Source organism: Hoplias malabaricus, chromosome 7 (assembly GCF_029633855.1).
Source record: "Hoplias malabaricus isolate fHopMal1 chromosome 7, fHopMal1.hap1, whole genome shotgun sequence".
In the NCBI taxonomy this organism is placed as follows: domain Eukaryota; kingdom Metazoa; phylum Chordata; class Actinopteri; order Characiformes; family Erythrinidae; genus Hoplias; species Hoplias malabaricus.
Genome location: NC_089806.1, coordinates 22,006,623 through 22,026,688, shown reverse-complemented (window position 1 = coordinate 22,026,688; position 20,066 = coordinate 22,006,623). Strand labels below are relative to the sequence as shown.

The 20,066-nt window shown below is 38.2% G+C and overlaps 1 long non-coding RNA gene across 1 annotated transcript in view; it reads left to right on the top strand.

Moving 5' to 3' along the window:
* LOC136701714 (uncharacterized) overlaps positions 1-19,660 on the top strand; it is a 37,794-nt gene extending 18,134 nt beyond the window's left edge. The window contains exons 2-3 of the long non-coding RNA XR_010803849.1: positions 18,919-19,088; positions 19,543-19,660. This is a non-coding gene — a long non-coding RNA (uncharacterized lncRNA). The remainder of the gene's footprint in view (positions 1-18,918; positions 19,089-19,542) is intronic.
* Positions 19,661-20,066: the final 406 nt, after the last annotated feature.

Here is a 20,066-nt window from a genome sequence, read left to right as displayed (position 1 = left end):
TTAAGACAAAAAAATAATAATAATAAAAAATCCCCACAGGTTTAATGTTGTATGTAAACATTGTTACACGTTTGAAATGTACTCCCTACAGTCCACACACAGAAACTGAGCTGCAGAATCAACTGTTTTAAGCTGTGTTTATATGGTGTTCAAAACAAGAAAAAACAAACAAAAAAATACTGCTCTTTCAAAGATTTGTGTCTTTTGTTTAGTTAATAAAAAATCATACACTGTATAAAGGATTTGCATAACTACATAATCATAAAATGTTATTAATCAAAAGCCACAATTGATAAAGCATCCGTTTTGCTTTTAGAAGAAAAAGTCAGGTTGAAAATGTTAATATGAAATATGACTGCTATTACTGCATAAAACTACCAAGATATCATAAGGAGAACTCTGGGGAAGAAAAGCTTTTGCTGATATTACAATAATGAATAACTTCGTGCATTTGTTGTGCTGGCGCACACGCACTGACACCGTCTGGACGTTTTTCACAGTTTTTGCAGAGAAGAGTTTCTGGGATTAAATATCTCTGTGGTGAAAACTAATTTAAAATATGACTAACGCTCAGTACACGCACACACAGAACACACACACAGCAGGTTAAATGACAGAAAGATACTCTCAAACACCATAGTGCAGGAGCCCCTTTTATATAAAACACATGAAAATATAGAGTCATTCAGCGTCTTGAGTATTTTACTGAAACACAATGATAAATGATTACAAACACTCGCACAAACACTCTTTCTCCCTCTGTAACGCCCTCGTCTCGTCATGTCTGTTTTCCCCGGTCATGTGCTTTTAGCACATGGCTATGTTTTGTTTATGTCCTTGTCTCCGCCCTTGTCCCACCTTTGTTCCGCCTCCTCGTCCGTGTCATGTGTTAACCCGTCCTCCTCGTTATCTGTCCAGGTGTGTCTCATTTGTGTCAGCATTTAAGCCCTCTTGTTTCACGTCCTGTTTGTCATTCATTTCACTTCGTATTGTACTGTTGGTTCCCTAGTCATGTCGTGTCTTTTGCTATGTATCGAGTCTTGTTGTTTTCCTCTGTCCAAGTTAAAGTCTAGTCGAGTCATGTCGTTTTGTTTAGTTTCCCAGTCGTATTGTTTCACCTTTGTTTGTTCCTGTTCATGTCCTGTTGTTTCTCTCCAGTCCAAGTCCTGTCGTTTAGTTTAAATTTCTAGTATTGTTGTTTCCTCTGTTGTCTGTCTTGGTTTTGGTATATCGTTTGTTAAATTAAATGTCAGTGTTTTAGCAAATGCGTCCGCCTCTGTCAGTCCGCCCCGTGATCCGTGACACCCTCACTTGCTTGGAGATGCTTTATGCTGCTCTCTCCCTTGCTCTCCAAAACAAACCTGGTGCTGCATTAATTAGCACGCCTCTAGAAACCATTCATGCGGAACCAGAAGTAAACCTATATTATAAAATATATTATATAATATAAATATTAGATATAACTGAACGACAACTAATAAAATTAAAAAGTACAGAAATGTACAAATACTGAAGAAAAAGCATGTCCTATGACAACCTGTGATAAAAAGAATTTGTTTTGCTTTAATCCAAAGTGAATTTGCTTTAATTACAAAAAGATTAAATTATTGGTTATTAATGTCGGTATTGGCTATCGCATTGGCCCAAAGATTCAAAATCGATGCATCCCTACTATGACAAAGCAAATTCTTTGTGTCACTGGACAGAATTACAGACAGCATTTTAAACCACACATTTTTCCTTCCTCAGTGTTATAAATTCCTTTAGCAGTGGTAGCATTTCTGCAGTAGGACTCTGGGCTAAGTGCAGTGTTGTGGTAATGATCAAGGCTAATAGGTAACAGGAGAAGGCCTGATAGATGTAGCTGGCTGTATCCTGAAGAGTTTTGAGAAACATTAAAGTTCTCCCTGCCACTGGCTTCTCTACCCTCCACTTCATAGCTGTTGTGACTGTTTGTGTAACCTCCTGTTCCTCCATCTTGAATTTCTTTCTTTGTCAGTTTTCCCAGAAATGTTGACAGCTTTCATGAGAGTGGATATAATTTGGGATGGGCAACGTCTTTCTGCATCATTCTAGCTGGTGTTGAATCTATACACAGAAGCTGACTGATGCATTTTGTGGTTAAAGCATTTCTGAGGTGAATAAATATAATATTAGAGGAACTGTTTGTGGAGAAAGCATAGATTACTTTATCCCAGCAGTGAAATATAAATGGCTTCTTAGCTTCTGTTATTTTAGTCTTTTCAATGGAATCACACCTGCGAAACATATGAACACTATTCCCTCATGTGTTCTTTATGAAACTCAGTGGTTAGCTTCAGCATGTCAGTGGTCTGACTGACTAAAGAATATCAGAAAGTAATATATATGCTTTGCCAGCTTAGGGACCATTGTAAACAATCACGTCAACATCACTGTGAAATATATGTTTTTCTTAATTTTACTTCTGTCATGCTTGTTCAAATAGCAAGTTCATAGGTCTTTTTTATATTGTTGCTATCATATTCTTGCTTGTATATCCAGTTATGTTGTTTGTGATTATCCATCCATCCATCCATCTATCCATTATCTGTAACCGCTTATCCAATTTAGGGTCGCGGGGGGTCCAGAGCCTACCTGGAATCATCGGGCGCAAGGCGGGAATACACCCTGGAGGGGACGCCAGTCCTTCACAGGGCAACACAGACACACACACATTCACTCACACACTCACACCTACGGACACTTTCGAGTCGCCAATCCACCTGCAACGTGTGCTTTTGGACTGTGGGAGGAAACCGGAGCACCCGGAGGAAACCCACGGGGAGAACACACCAACTCCTCACAGACAGTCACCCGGAGCAGGAATCGCACCTGTTTGTGATTATATTATCAATTATTTATTTGTTTAAATTATATCTAAATTTCATAAGGTTCTGACCAATTGATTCTGACCAATTGATTCTCGACATACTGTGAATATGATGCAGTGCACTGAAAATGATAGATTATCTTTGTTGATGCTGTGCAAGTACAGTGAGATAAAGTTAGCAGCTTGCATAGCAGATGCTGTGAGGATAATAAATACGAAATAGCACCTTCTTTTGGAGTAACTCCTAAATGTGCTGGAGTGTGAGTGAGTTAAATGCCTGTTAACCAATGGTTGTCAACGGTAGAAGAGTATGTACTGGTTTACCTGTTGCGTAGGAGAAAAAAAGAAAAGACTCAGTAGACAGTGGGGTGTGTGGCCTCTAAATGTTTTTACGTGAAACATGATTTTAGCTCTTTCTATTTGAGAGCTTTATATGGTGAGATATAATTTAATAGGCCTTGTTTATCTGCGGTATCAGCCCATGCCTTTCTAAAATCAGAATAGCTTTGAGCTTTAGACCTGGTGGATTTACAGTGAGTTATTCTCTTCACATGCTCTCATGTGTTTTTATCATTAAGGCAACAAAGCCCATTTTCCAGAGATCTTTTCTCTTTGGGTCATGTCTGGGACAGTATATGATGACACATTTCCTGGCCCTCTACTCCAGTTCCTTAGTGCTGTGTCATATTTGTGACATAAAAGAGGGGAAATCACCTGCTCATACTTAAACTCACTTGTCGGGGGAGCTATAGGAGTGTCCACTGCTTACTCAGGGGTCACTGCTTACTGGAACTGACAAATGGGAACTGGCTTTGGTCCAGCCAGTGATAGTTTTAATGGTAGTCTTTACATCTTAATGTGTTGACTCTAGCACACTTATAAAACCAGTAGGAACCCTTTCATGTCTATTCTGTGAAGGTTTCTGAAGTTTAGTCACACAATTACAAAACTGCAAAGATTCATGAATTTAAAGCTTCTTTTGGGAATGAAAAGTGCATTATTTTTGGCATCTCTCCAGGAATTCCCTTTTATTTTTGGAGAGCCTTTAGTAATTTCTTGTTTGATTCACAAGTGTACTTTCAGGTATGTCAAATTTAACCATATAAAAGTCTGGACATGCCTTTTGAAAGAGGACTTTTTCCTCTTTTAGAACAAGAGTAAAGACATGCAAACAATCAAATAGCACAAAGAATTATGTAGAAACATCCCACCATTTCCAGTAAAGTTTTTGTATTATTTCTACCTCGCTTGGCTTGATATTTATTTTGACTTTTCTTGGTTTTTCTTAAGTTGTTTGATGACGAAACACCTCAGATTTTCTCTGTGCATAAGCCTGTGTCTAAGCCTTTGACAGGTTTTGCATATTCCATGAAGGAATTGTTTACTGGGTTATGAAAGATTGATTTTCTGCACACACATGAATTTGATCTTGGGTTAGAAATGGATTTTCACTGGAGATTCTCCACCGAGAGTACAATGTGGGCACAATTCCATCAGTGCGTATATTGAGTTGATCTGGAAAGCTGCTGTAGAAAGGGTGACAGTGGGAGAAATTCAGCAGTTCGCTCACCACCTGCCATTCTGACACATTGTTAGAGTATTTAGAGCCCCCTTCTCTTTTCCTTCCCCTGGACATCAAGGCCCGTCTGGTACACGTGTGCTGGTCTATTCTGCGCCCCTTTTCTTGCTTCCTCTTCTCCTCAGGGCTCCGGCCCCTCTCCAAGCAGTTGTTTTCATAGGGAGAAGAAAAGAGGATGGAAGTGGGGAACGGGAAGAGGGGGCCATCTTTAACCTTGTGCCAAGATGTTATGCAACCAGTCCCAGTAAGCCTGCAACATGGGCTTTAGAGAAAGTGAAATGTGTGTGTGTGTGTGTGTGTGTATGTGTGTGTGTGTGTGTGTGTGGGGGGGGGGGGGTTGAACAGAGTGAATATGAGAACTGAAAGGCAAGATATGTGTCTCTCTGAAAACCAGATGGAAATCCCTTAGAGTGCACTGACTACCGGTCAGTGGAGGCTACAGCTGTGGCTGTTGATGCAGAGGGATGTGCAGAACCATGAGTGGTCATTGAAATTTTGTAACCTGCCAAGAGCTTTCACTTTTTTTATGGAGGAGGATTACTGCTGAATCATTCCCATCTTTGTTGTGTGTTAGAATGCGTCACTCCTTCTGGAAGGAGAAAGTTTGGCTAAGAAAAGGAACGGAAACAAGAGCGCTTTAACAGAATCTCAGTTCTGTCATCTGAAGACTCCCTAGTGCAGAATAAGACTTGTGAGCAGGTGGTGTTTATTAGCAGATGTCATTCTGTTGTGCTTTGTTTGTTTGCTCTGGGAATCCAGCAAGTCAAGCTTTTTCCCCATTGTTAAGGAATAAACTTTTGATAGAGACGTAGTTAGGATATAATGTTAAGAAATGAAAAACTGTGCTTTAAAATGCTTTTTAAAATAGAGCATCACTGTCCAGGGAAAGGGAAAAAAGATATGGAAGTCAATGGAAGAAGTAATTTATGCAAAAAAAATTGGTAAAAACTGCAATGACAGCTGCTACAAAAACAGAGATATATGTTTTTTTTGGACAGCAACGGTATCCATAATATTTACAATTAGCATATTCCTCATTATTCATTCATTCATTCATTCATTGTAATTGTGTATCCAATTGAGGTTCGTGGTGGGTCCAAAACCTACTTGGAATCACTGGGTGCAAGGTGGGAACACACTCTGGAGGGGATGCTAGTCCTTCAGCGTGACACACTCACACCTATGGACGCATTTGAGTTGCCAATTCACCTACCAACGTGTGTTTTTGGACCGTGGAAGGAAACCGGAGCACCCAGAAAAAACCCACAGGGACACTGGGAGAACACATGAAATTAATCTAATAATTAATCTAGTAATTAAGATAGAGTTGGTATCGGTATCGGAAGGGAACAAGCAGTATTGGTGCATCCCTAATTTTCAGTATTGATTTCCAACTTGATTACACACCCAGCAGTATTCTTCTGTAAAGATGCATTAGCACACCATAGTGAGTGTTTATCTGCTGGAGATCTGCTGCAGATCAGAATGTGGTATATATAAAATGATTTCAAGTGAGATTGGAGGCAGGTGTGAGGGTGTACAGTTAACTGGGTTACACCTAATGACTGCGGCAGGTGGGGGATCTAAGCTGCATCTAACAGAATGAGAGGTTTTTCTCTCTTTACTCGCCTGTCTGGGTTTTACTTTTGAGCTCAGCAGGAACGTTTCAGGCCGTCTGCTAATCCACATTTCACACATTCCAATAGGGGGCCTCTAAGAAAGACAGAGGAGAAAAAGAGAGTGAGCTTAGGAGCAGGAAGAAGAAGAAGAAGAAGAAGAAGAAGAAGAAGAAGAAATAAGTAAGGTGAACATGGAACGGAGCCATGAGAGGTCACAAGGAAAGAGGTTTTCTGTGTGTTGGTAAATCTGAAGCTCATCAATAAAGTGTTGAGTTTATGTTGGCATGATGATGTAGTGAAGATGCCAAGGCTCCAGGACTTTGCAAGCCAAGATGGCAGAATTTGGCATCATTTCATATTATTCAGTCAAGCATTGATGTCTTCAAGCTGTGGGGTTTTTCCAGCCAAACAGGCCCCTTAGTGCACCTTTAGGTATACAGTAAAATTGAATAATCTTGGAATGCCTTTGACATTAAACAAATTTGAACATAATTAAAAAAAACAAACAAACACACACACACACACAAATACTGAGCCAGAGTTCTTTGAATGATTGGCTCAAATGTATGTCTTAATTCATGAAACACCCACAGAACACTGGTCTGGTACGTCTGAAAGTTGTTCTGGATTTTTCACGGCAAAAAAATATCTGTCATATTTTTTACAGGCCTCATTTGCGTATTGTAGACTTCTGTTATTTGATTGTTGCAAAGGACATAGCTGCAAAAATAATGAATAAATTAAGGACACTGTGTTGAACTGGTCTGAGTGTAGAAATTTTTGTGGGGTATTTCAGAAATGTGTCCTGCATATAAGGCTTACAAATGCACTGTGGTGTTCTGATTGATGAATTACAAGCGCTCTGCTGATTCTCTTTCTCTCTCTTTCCTCTCTTTCTCTCTGAGATATACGACCACTTTATTGCATCCAGACGCCTCAGCCAAATAAGAATACTTTGGCTGGAAGAACTGTGGCCGCGAGGGATTCGCGTGCTGTCCAGGGGCTGTAAATACCACCAGAGCAAGGGTGGTTTATTTACTCTGGCCAGATCCATCTCAGCTCACTATGTCTCTGAGAGTGGGGGGCAGTGGCCAGTGGGACATTTTTACTGATTTTGGTCCTAAATGCTTAGATTTAGCTTTAGTTTGAGCCATATCTGCAGATCCACCATTCTTTATTCTTAGTTCATATCTACATAAGAATCATATATATGAAAAATTCCAATCTGGATTCAGGCAACATCATAGTACAGAGACAGCTATAGTCAAGATAACAAATGATCTTCTTCTTGCCTCTGATCAAGGCCACGTATCCCTGTTGGTGCTTCTTGACCTAAGCGCAGCCTTCGATACAATAGACCACAATATTCTCATAGAAAGGTTAGAAAACATGGTTGGAATCACAGGGACAGCTAATGCTCCCCCATAGATAAAGGCGGCAGATCTGGGGGGTCCATGGACACAGGGAATTATAGTAAACTGATACGCTGGTGCTGTCGTCCCGCCGCTTCTCGCGATCACTCAGGTTTGTTGACGGTGGAGCGGAGGGATGCCAGTGTTTCAGGATGCTCCCGTGTCTGTGTGTCCTACTGGTTCTCTCCTTTTAGTTAAAGCTGTCATAGTCAGATCTGCCGGAGTCATTAGCCACACTCTGGAAATTTTCATATTTTCTACTTTACAAACACAAAACAGTTCAAAACTAATTCCATCCCTTTACATCTTTCCGAGTAAACGACTGCCCACCTGTCTGTCTGGACACTGATGGATGACTGTCGAGACCCTCCTCCACGCTTCAGACCAGCTGCCCACGCTCCAGCAACCACCAAGTGCCTTGAAGCTGTCCCTACACTGAAGTTCTCATGGACTACTAACTATCATCACCAGTAGATTGACCAGAGGAGGATGGGTCACCCCTTGTGAGCCTTGGTTCCTCCCAAGGTTTCTTCCTCAGCTGGGGGAGTTTTTCCTTGCCACTGTCGCCCCTGGCTTGCTTACTTGAGGGTTTACATTTGTTTTTACATTTCATGTCAAATCTTGTCTTACTGGAATTCTGTGAAGCTGCTTTGTGACAACATCAGTTGTGAAAAGCGCTATATAAATACATTTGATTTGATTTGATTAATAAATGTGTGATGGCCAAATCACAGTGCACTGGAATTTTCCATTGGCTTCACATGCTTTGGAGAGTCCAGTGAGAGAGAGGAAGTGATGTCGTTATATGAAGATGCACAACTTTCGTGTGTCAGTGCACTTCCTTGGCCATGTTGTGTAAAAAGGGTTCAGAAGTGTGGGTTGAGTAACTAAGTGCATTTAAGGGACAGTGTGTTGAATAGGAAAAGCATGCAAAGACTCATATTCTCTTCATAGATTTGTTTCAAAAACAAATTTCAGGTTTTTTTTTTAGAAAGTGTCCCAGTGTATCTAGGGCCCTATAAAATTCATTTTTTTGCCAAGTTCTGTTTTCTTTTTTCAATCAATTTTTTGTTTCTCCTACACATTTTTTTAAAGATAATAAATGGAATTAAACAAACAATAGCAACTGGCAACTTTGTATTTATTGAAACTGCTGCACTACTATAGCAAAAAACAAATGAAAGTTGTTAAAATAATTTCAGGGCACATAAATTAAAACTATATAATTATAACTATATATAATTTTTTCAAGAGGTATGTTGAATTAGGCAAAAAAAGCAATAAAATCTTCCACAAACTCATGCCTTGCATCTGGCAACTTTTCTATTTCCTCTATAGTTACTTGGATGGGCATATTTGCTGAGTTTGATTTCGCCTTCTTTGTGAGGTGTGTTTTGGACTTGAGGTGATCATTGCAGGTATCTTTTTGTGTCCAGTCTATTGTAATCTGACTAAACTTGTAGAAAACTGCCTTGCCCTGAATTTTGCCGTTAAGGCTGTGTCTTTTAGTTTTTTTTTATGCTTTTGTTTTAAAGTTTGTTTCTAAGCTTGTCTTTTGGGCATTCCCACACCAGCTAGCCAGTTATATGCGCACACACAGTGATGTATGTGCACAAAAACAGAAGCATTTCGGCATTTATATTAATTACAGATACTAAAAGAACAAATTCGCTGTTTCCAGATTGCATTATTATTTATTTATTTATTTATTTATTTATATTTTGATTATCTTTCATGTTCATATGTGAATTCCACTTTTATTTCTCAGTTCCATGACTCCGTCCATGTTCTCCATATTGCAGAAATCATTGGGCCCTATTTATGTGGAAATTTATTTCATAAATGTATAGCCAGAGACTAGGCATTATAGACAACGTAAACAATTTTGGAAAACTAAGCTTCTCACAGCTGTTTGTTTTTGTCCAGTAACTCTGCATATTTTAAGGTGTATTTGTAGGTTTGAGTAAGGAATTGACTTATGTATATGTGGCTGAAGTTTAACTTGAGCTGTTTAGTTTTGTTGCACATTTGGCCTGTGTTCACTTTCATGTACTTATTGGTCTCCTGATATTGGAGTCAGTTCCACCTTATGTAATCTGTAACAGCAAAAATAAATCAGAATTACCCACAACAGACTTTTCTATTTTTAACTTTTCAATGTTCTGATTTATCTACACAATCCAATTATCATCAGGTGTCATTTTTCAGCCGTGTCACAGCCAGCGAAGCACAGAGAGAAAGCTTGCACCATTTTTGACACATACACATCATTTGCAGGGCCAGGGACTTTTTCCAGCATGAAAACTAACTGGACAGCTAGCTTACGCTGAGGAAACATCATCTAAATGTTATAAAAAGTGCTTGTAGATTAAAATCATGAACATCACCTTTAATAATGGAAATGGACTTTAATAGATTGTTATGGTGCAACTTCCTGATTTCTCTGTCGAAACTATTCATTGGCTCAGTTCAAACGTTCTCTTTTTATTTTTTATTCTTTTGCTCGTGCACAGTCACTATCTGCGGAAAATTCCACTCTAATTACGGGAACACTCTGATCTATGGTCACTCTTGTCCTCTGGAAAAATTAGGGTATGTTTGTGGAATCTGGATATTTTTCCTAGGAAAATACTTCATTGAAATGAAGAGGGAGAAGAGTGCCAGCACACACCCAAAGCTAATCGTCTATTATTTTAGAAGAAATAAATATCTAATTTAAAAGGGAGTGTCGTGCTGGTATTTGTAGATGCTAGATATGTTCATCCCATAAAAGTGCCATAGCTATATAATGGTGAGTGTTAAAGAGATATATGTAGGGAGCAGAGGTGTTGAATGACCCCTGCCAAGTATATTTAGAGGCAGAGAGCAACAGAGGCCAAATTGTGCGTCATCTTCTGCCCTCGTTCGTGCTCACACACTTCCTGTAGTGCCCCCATTTTAATCTGCTCTACTTCCATACTGCCTTCTTGTTTCTGCTGAAGGGAAAAACTACTGAAATAGAATGCATTGCAGAGAATATCTAGTTTCACAGGAGGTTGTGTGATAAATACATGTCGAAGTTCATGCAATATTTGTCCAACAGTTATAGTCCTTGTAGCTTATCGTCTCGTAGTGAATCAAGCTGCTTCATTTATTGCTGACATACAGTACCTTATGTCATACAGTATGTTATTTTACCTACTGTACAGTACAGTACCTACTCTATGCTGACATACAGTACCTTATTTTAGACACCTGAGGAAATGAGATTTAAAAAGCTGTTTATCTGAGCAGTGTTTTTTTTTTTTTTTTGCTCCAAACAAATACATTTTTTATAGTTATAGATATTCTGTATGTGAATGTGTTGGATTAACCCCTTCCATATCTTTCTTTGTGGCATTTCAGTATTAGATGAGATTATAAGAGATATAAACCTACCTGCATTTGCATTCTCTGGAATGTCAGATATTCCTCCAGTACCTGATGAATAGGAGTGGCATTTCAGATACAGATCTAATTATGCAGTTTTAGAATATGACTTCACTAATGCTCCCATTGTAGAATGATATTAAATGCTGACAGCAATGTTGGCATTTAGTGTAAAGAATTTGCAGAGACAGAGGCTGTAGCTGCAGCAAAGTGGAGACAAACTTTTGATTTCAGAACAAATGTTGGACGACCGGGTGTCTACAAACCTTGTTCATATTGTGTATTTTATACAGTTTTATATAGTGCCCTTAATCCATGCCAAACATTTTTCCGCTGGCTCAGTTCAAGCTTTTCCAGACATGAGGCTTAGGTAACTAGGGAAATCGTTTGTCGCAGCTCATTGATTTTTAATCTCTTCCACCCACCTAGATAACAGTTGGTACTGGTTTAATCCGGTGAAAACTAATGGTTTTTATTGTCAGTGAATCTGAGTGGTGTTTTTCATTTTGGGAAATGGTGTGACTCAATATAGATTGCGGTATCTGTGTTTGTGTGCCTGACCTTGTAGTGGTGTGAATGTGGGGCAGATAAAACATACATCAATCAACTGTAACATTAAAGTGACCTCATTATTTCTACACTCATTTACATTTTTTCAGCTCCAATTAGCAAAGAGGTGCTTTCCATTGTTCTAGATTTAAAGACATTTTCACCATTTTTATTAATGGTCAGGACCCCTACAGGACCAACAGTGAGCAGGTAAAATATGTCACTGTAAATTAACAGTAAATTACTGGAAGCAGATATGCCAGCGTTTTACTGTTGTTTAATAGTGCAGCAACTGAAATTCATTTTGACAGAATTTTACTGTATATTGAATTACAGTATATACCAGTTGAAAGATTTTTTTGGTAATTTTACAGTAAATGCCAGCAAGTTACTACTATTTTAAAGTGCATCTGATGTAATTTAACAGTATATTAATGTATATAGGATTACAGTTTGACATTAGAATATATTGTTTTACAGACAGTTTACAGTTGCTCATTATACTTTGCCCAAATATTTTATTTTGCTTGGCAAATGTAAAAAAAATAAAAATAAAATGCATTCTCACTTCTGCTACATGGTGATTTTAAATTTTAAAGAACTTCAAAGTAATATAAAATTAGCAGGGGCAATAAATGTTTTTTTTTTTTTTTTTTTTTTGAAAGTGCATAAATGATCCATTCCTGAGAACATTCGTAACAGACCTTTATATAGTTGAAATCAGTGAAAAAGGTTTCTGACTCCCAGATACATGATTTGGAATTTTCATATGCCAAGACCATAGTTCACTTTAGTGCTTGGTAAAGCCTTATTTGTTCTCAAAAGATGTGGACATGTGTCCTTATCTACATGCTTGCTTAACGGTGTACTGTATTTCCTGTATTACTTGTTTGCTGTATTTCCACGGTTACATCAATAACGTAATAAGGCATCTTTTTGCAAGGCTGCAGACAGTTAGTTCACAGGTCACAACACATTTCACCTCTTCACACCTGACCTTCAACTAAACTTGAACTGCATCTTGGAAAGTTTTCACAAACATGAACCCTATTTTTACATTGCTTGTACATTTCCTGATGAATAAAACAGATTCATGTTTATTTGAATTTATTTAAATTTTTCTGCCAGTTAAATGTTACAGTAAATGAAGGACAGCCTTCTCTAAACACCCTCAAATGCGTTTTAAGTAGGGGTGTGATGAGATCTCGTGACACAAGGTCTCACGAGATTAAAACATGACGATATTTCTCGTCAAGCTTAAACCCGTTTCGCAGGAAAAAAAAAACAAAACAGTTCGTTAGTGTGAACATTTTAAGAGAGATCTATCACACAGTAGCAATGCGGATGAGTGCAACAGCTCAGCAGTCAGCAGCTCTCACCAGAAGAGGTATAGCATGTAATGCATTATCTTGTCAGTTACAGAGGACCTTTCCTAGTAGCAGCCAGTGTAATGTCGGAGTTGTAGGAAATTTGCATAGAAGATGCTCCCGCTATTTTTAAGTTGAATGTCTGGCTGCATTTTGGGTTCCCAGTTAAAAAAAATAAAAGAGCGATTTTCCACCAACGAGTAACTGGAAAAAAAAATCAATTTTGAACCAGTATAAAATTTTCCTGTACAAACTGGTAACTGTCAGTGTCTTGAATGCTTCTTGTTCTTGTTGATTTAACACCTCAGCACAATATTTATAATGTGCTGCTGAACTGGGTAGCTATTATGATTAGTAATTATGAAGTTATTAATACAGTGCTCATTTCCTGTGTGAAAATTTTCTCTGGCTGCAATTCAGAGAAGTGAGATGTCAGTTAATGTGAAATGTGTTTAGATTCATATAAGTTAGTTTTAAATATAGCCTTGGAAGTGTGTTCTAATGAGTGATATAACACTCATAACATGATTATGATAAAATGCGGTATGCGAGTATTAATATTTAATGACTCAAAAATGTCTGATAAAAATGAACGTATATATGCATTTTTCTAAACAAAATATTTACATCCTTTAGAAAATATTTAGATATCCTTGCTATAATTCTTAAATACATTTATTTAACAGATTAAAATACTGCAAAAATAATATTATAAGCATTGTGCCTGCCTAAGATTTTGCACAAAACTTTTGTACATCAGCACATCATCATACATTTTATTTCTGAATTGAAATCTTTATAGAAGATGAAAATAAAATAAAAAAAACAAAAGCTAAATATGGTGTTTGCTGGAATCTGTAGTGTTCACTGACAAAACACAGTTATTGTAATCACATATGCTCTTATTGCTAAATGCTATTTAATCATTTTAGAAATTTCTAACAAATATATATACACGTGTGTGTGTGTGTGTGTGTGTGTGTGTGTGTGTGTGTGTGTGTGTGTGTGTGTATTCACTAGTTATAAACTAGTTATAATAAGTGGTGACCTCCAGGATTAATAATTTTTTTTTTTTTAATTAGCTTTTAATAATATAAGTGGATTTTATATTGGCCAAAAAGAATGAATCTTTATAAATACATAAGCTTCTTAAAACATGTCAGTAATATGTTGGATTCAGTCAGCCATTTACTTTTAATCTGAATTATATTTATATTTAGGAATTTTGGCTGACACATTATCCACAGTGACTTTTAAATTGAATCATGATGCTAGAGTTACTGATGCTAGTGAATGCAGCATTAGGATTCTTTCCAAAAGATATAGTGTGATGTTCATGCCCAAACTGAAAACTAAGATGTTTTCAGCTGTGTGGAGAGCATTGGGTTTTACCCACCAAGCTAGCAAATCACTGAATAACATCAAGGGCTTGCAAATGACGCTCCCACACACTGGCATCTGCCCTCAGTTTAGCGGCAGAACTGAGAACATGTCACAGCTGAGTGCTGAAGTTACTGAGGCAGAGTGAGTATTATTTTTTTCTCCCCTGATTAGCTAAATGCAGTGTGGTCCAACTCTGCTGAACCTTTGCACCAAGTTAACACAGTTTGCAGTGTCTTAGTAAAATATCAGTGCTTTGGTCAAAATTCCACAAGGACCAAGCACTACAGCATCATTCTAACATTTAGAAATAGTCTTGTTCAAAGTAACCTGTTTGATCGCCTGTTCACTCCAACACTAGCACACAGCAGTTAGGAGTAGTGAGGAGAAGAAGCTCTTGATTTTAGACATTTTAGCTTGGATCCCTTTTTTTCAATCAATTCAATCAATTACACTTGATTACACCATGATTTCTTATCCAGTATGAATCCACCATAAACGTGACTGCTGTAGTGTAGTAAAATGGCACTACACCAGCTTCCCATGTAAAACTAATTCCATCTGAACAGGGTTTTCAAATGTGGTCAAGCGCGATGAAAAATCAGTTATAAATATGAAAGATCATAAAGTCTCCTTTAAACTTAATAACTCCAGACTAAATTTGCCACAACAATGTCAAAGCAACCCAATATAAACCCATCTACACATTCTTTTTTTACATTTGAATATCTCTTCTCCCACAGTGAAATATACATGCAAATAAATTAAGGTCAGGCTCTAAAATACAGTTCAATGTTAAGAATATAAAAATTTTGAATTTTTAAAACATATAACAACAGAAAACTTTTCATGTTAAAATGTGACAGAAAAGTTTGACTTTCAGCTGGATTTTGAAAGGATCCAACTGATTTGCTGAAAAGAGCTGGTTCATAAGGATGGTTTGTTCTTCAGATCTGGATTCATGGATAGGCTCGCCAAGTTTTCCTAAGACTTAAAGCCTCTGGGAACCTAAATCTGAAGTTTTCTTTAATTAAGTTAAACTGATTCCTCAGGGCCCACAACTTAAATGTAAAAATGATTTCTTATGATTATCTTTCCAAAGTCTAATAAATATCTGCTGTTTTTCACCAGTATTGCTCTTCACTCTGTGTAAAACAGGTGGTCATAAAATGTGTTAAACTTACATAACCTTTCCCCTGGTCTCAGCCACAGACGCCTCCGCCCAGACAGAGAGTCTGATACCTTCAGTGTATTAATCTTGCCTCACTGACAGGATTCTGCTAGCTGCACATCCAGGTTTGATCTGTACATCCATGTTTACGCACTTGTGTATCACTTTGTCCTGGTTCTGGTACTGGTCCGACATGAATCAAAGCTTCCTTTTACACGTCTTTCCAAAATAGCAGACTTGTAATTGGTCCTTTTGCATGTGAGTCAAATTTATTTTTCTTTCAGAAGTAGGCAATTTTTGATCACAGGGCAAACTGTACCAAACTCTTCCTAGAGTCTAGTAATGCAAGACTACCTATAGCCGGACCATCCACACGCCTAACATGGCTCCATCTTCTGTTTGTGTCTTAGCAATCTTGTTGGAGCTGGCAGTAATTCTTGGCCTTACATGAGACTCGCCCTTCGTAAAGCTTGTTTTGAGACTCACATTGAGGAAAATCAGTACTCGTCCCGAGGCTCACACTGAGTAAAATGAGCACCTACTCCACTGCTCTCATGATGCTCAAACCAGCACCTACCCTGCTGCTCACAATGAGTAAAACCAACTCTCGTTTCACTTCCCGCACTGGCTCCAGAGCTCAGTTATTCCGAGCCTCACACTGAGTAAGCCCAACTTCTGAATTATCTTTCACGGCCTGTGCTGTCATGTTGTGTATCTAGTAATGGAGTGGTAACCTGATTACAGAGATCCAAACCTCAGCAACCCCTAAACATCTGTGGAAAAATACAGCTGCAATTCAAAGTAAAAATCTGAAAAACATAAGCTGTCTCGAGGCTGAATGTGTTGCCATAGAAATAGAGTTTGGTTTGCCAGTAATAGAAGGCTGTCAGTCTCACAGGTTCATTAGAATATTAATACCACGCCCCCACCAATTTGGAGAAGTCTGAGAAAAGCATTTTGGTGATAACTGAGGAGTGATTTATATATTTCTTCTTTTTGTTTTCTGTTTGAGCTTTGCTGAAATATAATACAAAAAATAGCAATATGTCCGAATGTGTTCCCAAAGGCTTTACAAGCTGGTTTGCAGAGTACCTTGAAGTGCATCAAAGTAATTTGACATGCTAATCAAAGCCATATGGAGAATTTTTGGATTAGTATTACTGTTGCTTGGTGGATTGTCTTAACAAAATCTGTTTTGATGGTTGTGTGTGTGTAAGAGGGAGAGCAGGGTTAAAGCAATTTCTCTGTGGTTTTCTCTCAAATAAATGTCAGTGTATGTTATTATGCAATTTCTGCTGTCCACAGCTGATTATGTGTAGGCAACAAGCTGTACAAAACACAAATATTCAAATTCTCATGGTTTTATAGTATACACGCCCAGATACATACACACATTCACATGGACACAAGAACTTTCACAAAGGACACATAAAGTTCCACAGCTGAGTGCTTGCCAGCATTCTCCCAGATTTCGTTCTGAAGCACTGCATGTTGCCAAAGACATGCTGAAACTCTTAAGTTAAAAGGGTATTAGGCACAATTAAGACTCTTGTATTTTTCTACTCTAACTCAGCTCTGTTCCAGCATTGGAACAAAACAACAATAGCTTGTCAAACACAACCGTTTTACAGTGAGGCCTGTGGCTTTCTCTGGTTTCCTATAAATGTGGACCTCATTTACTGTCTCTCTGATGGTACACACAGGCAGTAAATGTCAGGATGCCTCTGTACTCGTCCCGAATGCACACTCCATTCATTGCTCACTTTGTGGCCGGAGCTTGACTGTTTCAGTCTCAGAAAATGAACAGAAAGAGTCAAGTGGGTTATAGAAGCTCTCTCAATCACTGTACAGCACTTCACTCCTGCATTTTCAATGGCAAGTGCCCTCATGTGGCAACTGGGAGTACTGCACTTAGAGTTCTGCACATTTTCTCCTTTTTTTTTAATTTATTTATTTATTTATTTATTTTTTTATTATTTTGTGGTCAGCCTTGAGCTATTAATATTTGATGTCCAAACAGTTTTCTTTTTTTAATCTTTGCTTTACAGTAGTAGAGCAGACACAGTATACTCGGTCTGCAAGTCTTGTAGTAGGCAGTAATGACAAGTTAGCTTGCAGTGTATGCAGAAGTTTTTAATGGTTGTTTAGCTGGAGCTTAATAGTATAGTATTTACGATTTACAGTCAGCAGCAAAATGAAGAAAGCAAGCCAACATCTCTCAAATTCTTTTCTAAAACCTTTGCTTGCTTTGTTTTTTTATTTTTATTTTTATTTTAATTTTTTATTATAAATATGGACACAATAATTAACTATTGTTCAGAAGTTTCTTCTTTTTTGTAGCTTGCTCTTATGAGTGAGTGAATGTATGAGAACTTGAGTCAGTTGCGAGCTGGTTCCATCTTAAATTTGGCTAATTTGGAGTTTCTAAAATATTATTGATTAATTGCACCAGAATAATTGCCCGAATCAACAGTTAAAATTTGATTGGTTAACATTAATTCGCTTGCTACAGTAAGTTGGTACTTAGTTACATTACATTGCACTTAGTTACATATGATTAGATTGCTTATTGTTTATGTAGGTTTGAGGAGCATTCTGAAGAGTATAAATTTACTTCACAAACCTGTCAACTGACAATAATTAACAGACTAGATCAATCTAGGTCGAATGATATGGTCAAAATGTATATCACAATATGTTTCTTAATTTCGGTCAATACGATATGTCTGATTTCGATATGAACATAAAAGCCCCACAATATAAAAGCCACAGAAACAACTGCGAAGAAACAACAAGAAACATGACATCGTCAACCAACATAAACCTCTTGGCTTTTTCAATATTCAATTTAAAGTTAGTTTAAAAAATATTGAACTGAAGGCAGCGCCCTGATGATGTAACTAAGGTATATATGTTACTAATGTAATCATATTGTTGTAATTGAAACCCTGCTGTTCCACCTTCACATATAACCCCATGCCTTTTTATACCATGAGTGTGTCACCTGGAACCATGAGAAAGTCTTTCATTACAGCCTTCTGGCAGTTGACTGTAAAGATGAATTGAATATTGCTTAATCATTTTTTTCTGGAGATCCACTTTAGTGATAATTTCCTGCTGATGTCACATGACTCTCCCGTATGCTAGACCCTTTGTTTTACTACATGAATAAGGCAGTGGGTTCATTGAGTTCCATTAACATGGAAACAAGGCACTTCCTGACACATCAGCATTAATGCGCAAACAGCCTTAGCTTTCTAGTCTGGTTCTAAAAGTATCACAAGTCGGATGACTGTGAAGTTTAAAGAACTTGAGTGCTTGAGGAGTGCCTGCTTTTTGTGCATTTTTGTCTCTCACAGAAAAGCTTCATCTCCGTCATCTCCTTATCCTGCTTACTACCATAAACAGAACAGCGAGCAAGGGAAAGGCACTCAGTAACAATAGATCCAGCCACAAAGTTAAATTTAGCAGGAGGAATGTATGTGCACATCCGTATGTGTCTGTGTATGTGTGTAAATATGAATAGCAATACGCGTCTGGGAAATAAGATGACAAATAAAGAGTCCCTTTCTTGGCTTATAGGTTGCTCTTTCAGTGGTGGAAACCACAGGAGGTGTCCGGCATCCTCTTCCTCGCTCCTCTTCCTCGACATTTTGGCACAATACGCTTCCTGGCGTCTCAGCATTCCCGAATCCTTCCACAAATGAGAAATGTCACGTTGTCTCTTTTCCATCTTGGCACTGAACACTTAGGTAAAAACATTCCAGGTATTGTAATTGAATGTGTAAAGTTTGGGTAAAGTTAGCTAAACTAATACACCACTAACAAGCATTGTTACAGACATAACCCATTTAAAGTATATTGACCATCAGTCTGAGGAGTGTTCTATGAGTGTTCATAGTTTTATCTAGATCCACTGTCACTACTGAAATACCCTTGCAGAATGATCTTTTTAAAAGAAATACATAATGAAATCAGTGATGATCTCTGTTAAAGGCTGTTATACTAGACAGTGATGGCCCACACAATTGCTCAGTATGGACAGACCTTTGATAATGCTTGATGATCCTTTGTGGTCATCTGTTAGCAGATATAACAGAACAGAGCAGTTAGAGTTCCCCTGAATACATTCAAGGGTTTAACATGGCATTAATGACATTGTGCTCAGTGGTGTTGCTTAAATGCTGCCCTTCATCTTCCCAACAGAACTCAGTATTCTGGAACTGGACTGCCTTCACAAAGAACTGGACTGGAATGCCTTCACAGAAATGAAGGCTGGTGTCAGTGACTCTGACTGACTGACAGATTCACGTCAGAACTAAGGTGACAATTCAACCTGAGGAAGTGCGAAATATGAGTTCTATAAGCCAAGGGTTAGACACATAGGCAATTAGCTAATCTAAGAAAAAGCATACTTGTTTTTAAAAAGGGAGGCACGGTGGCGCAGCAGGTAGTGTCACAGTCACACTGCTCCAGGGGCCTGGAGGTTGTGGGTTCGATTTGTGGGTTTCCTCCGGGTCCTCCGGTTTCCTCCCACAGTCCAAAAACATACGTTGTAGGTGGATTGGCGACTCAAAAAGTGTCCGTAGTTGTGAGTGAATGTGTGTGTGTCTGTGTTGCCCTGTGAAGGACTGGCGCCCCCTCTAGGGTGTATTCCTGCCTTGCGCCCAATGATTCCAGGTAGGCTCTGGACCTACCGCGACCCTGAATTGGATAAGTGGTTACAGATA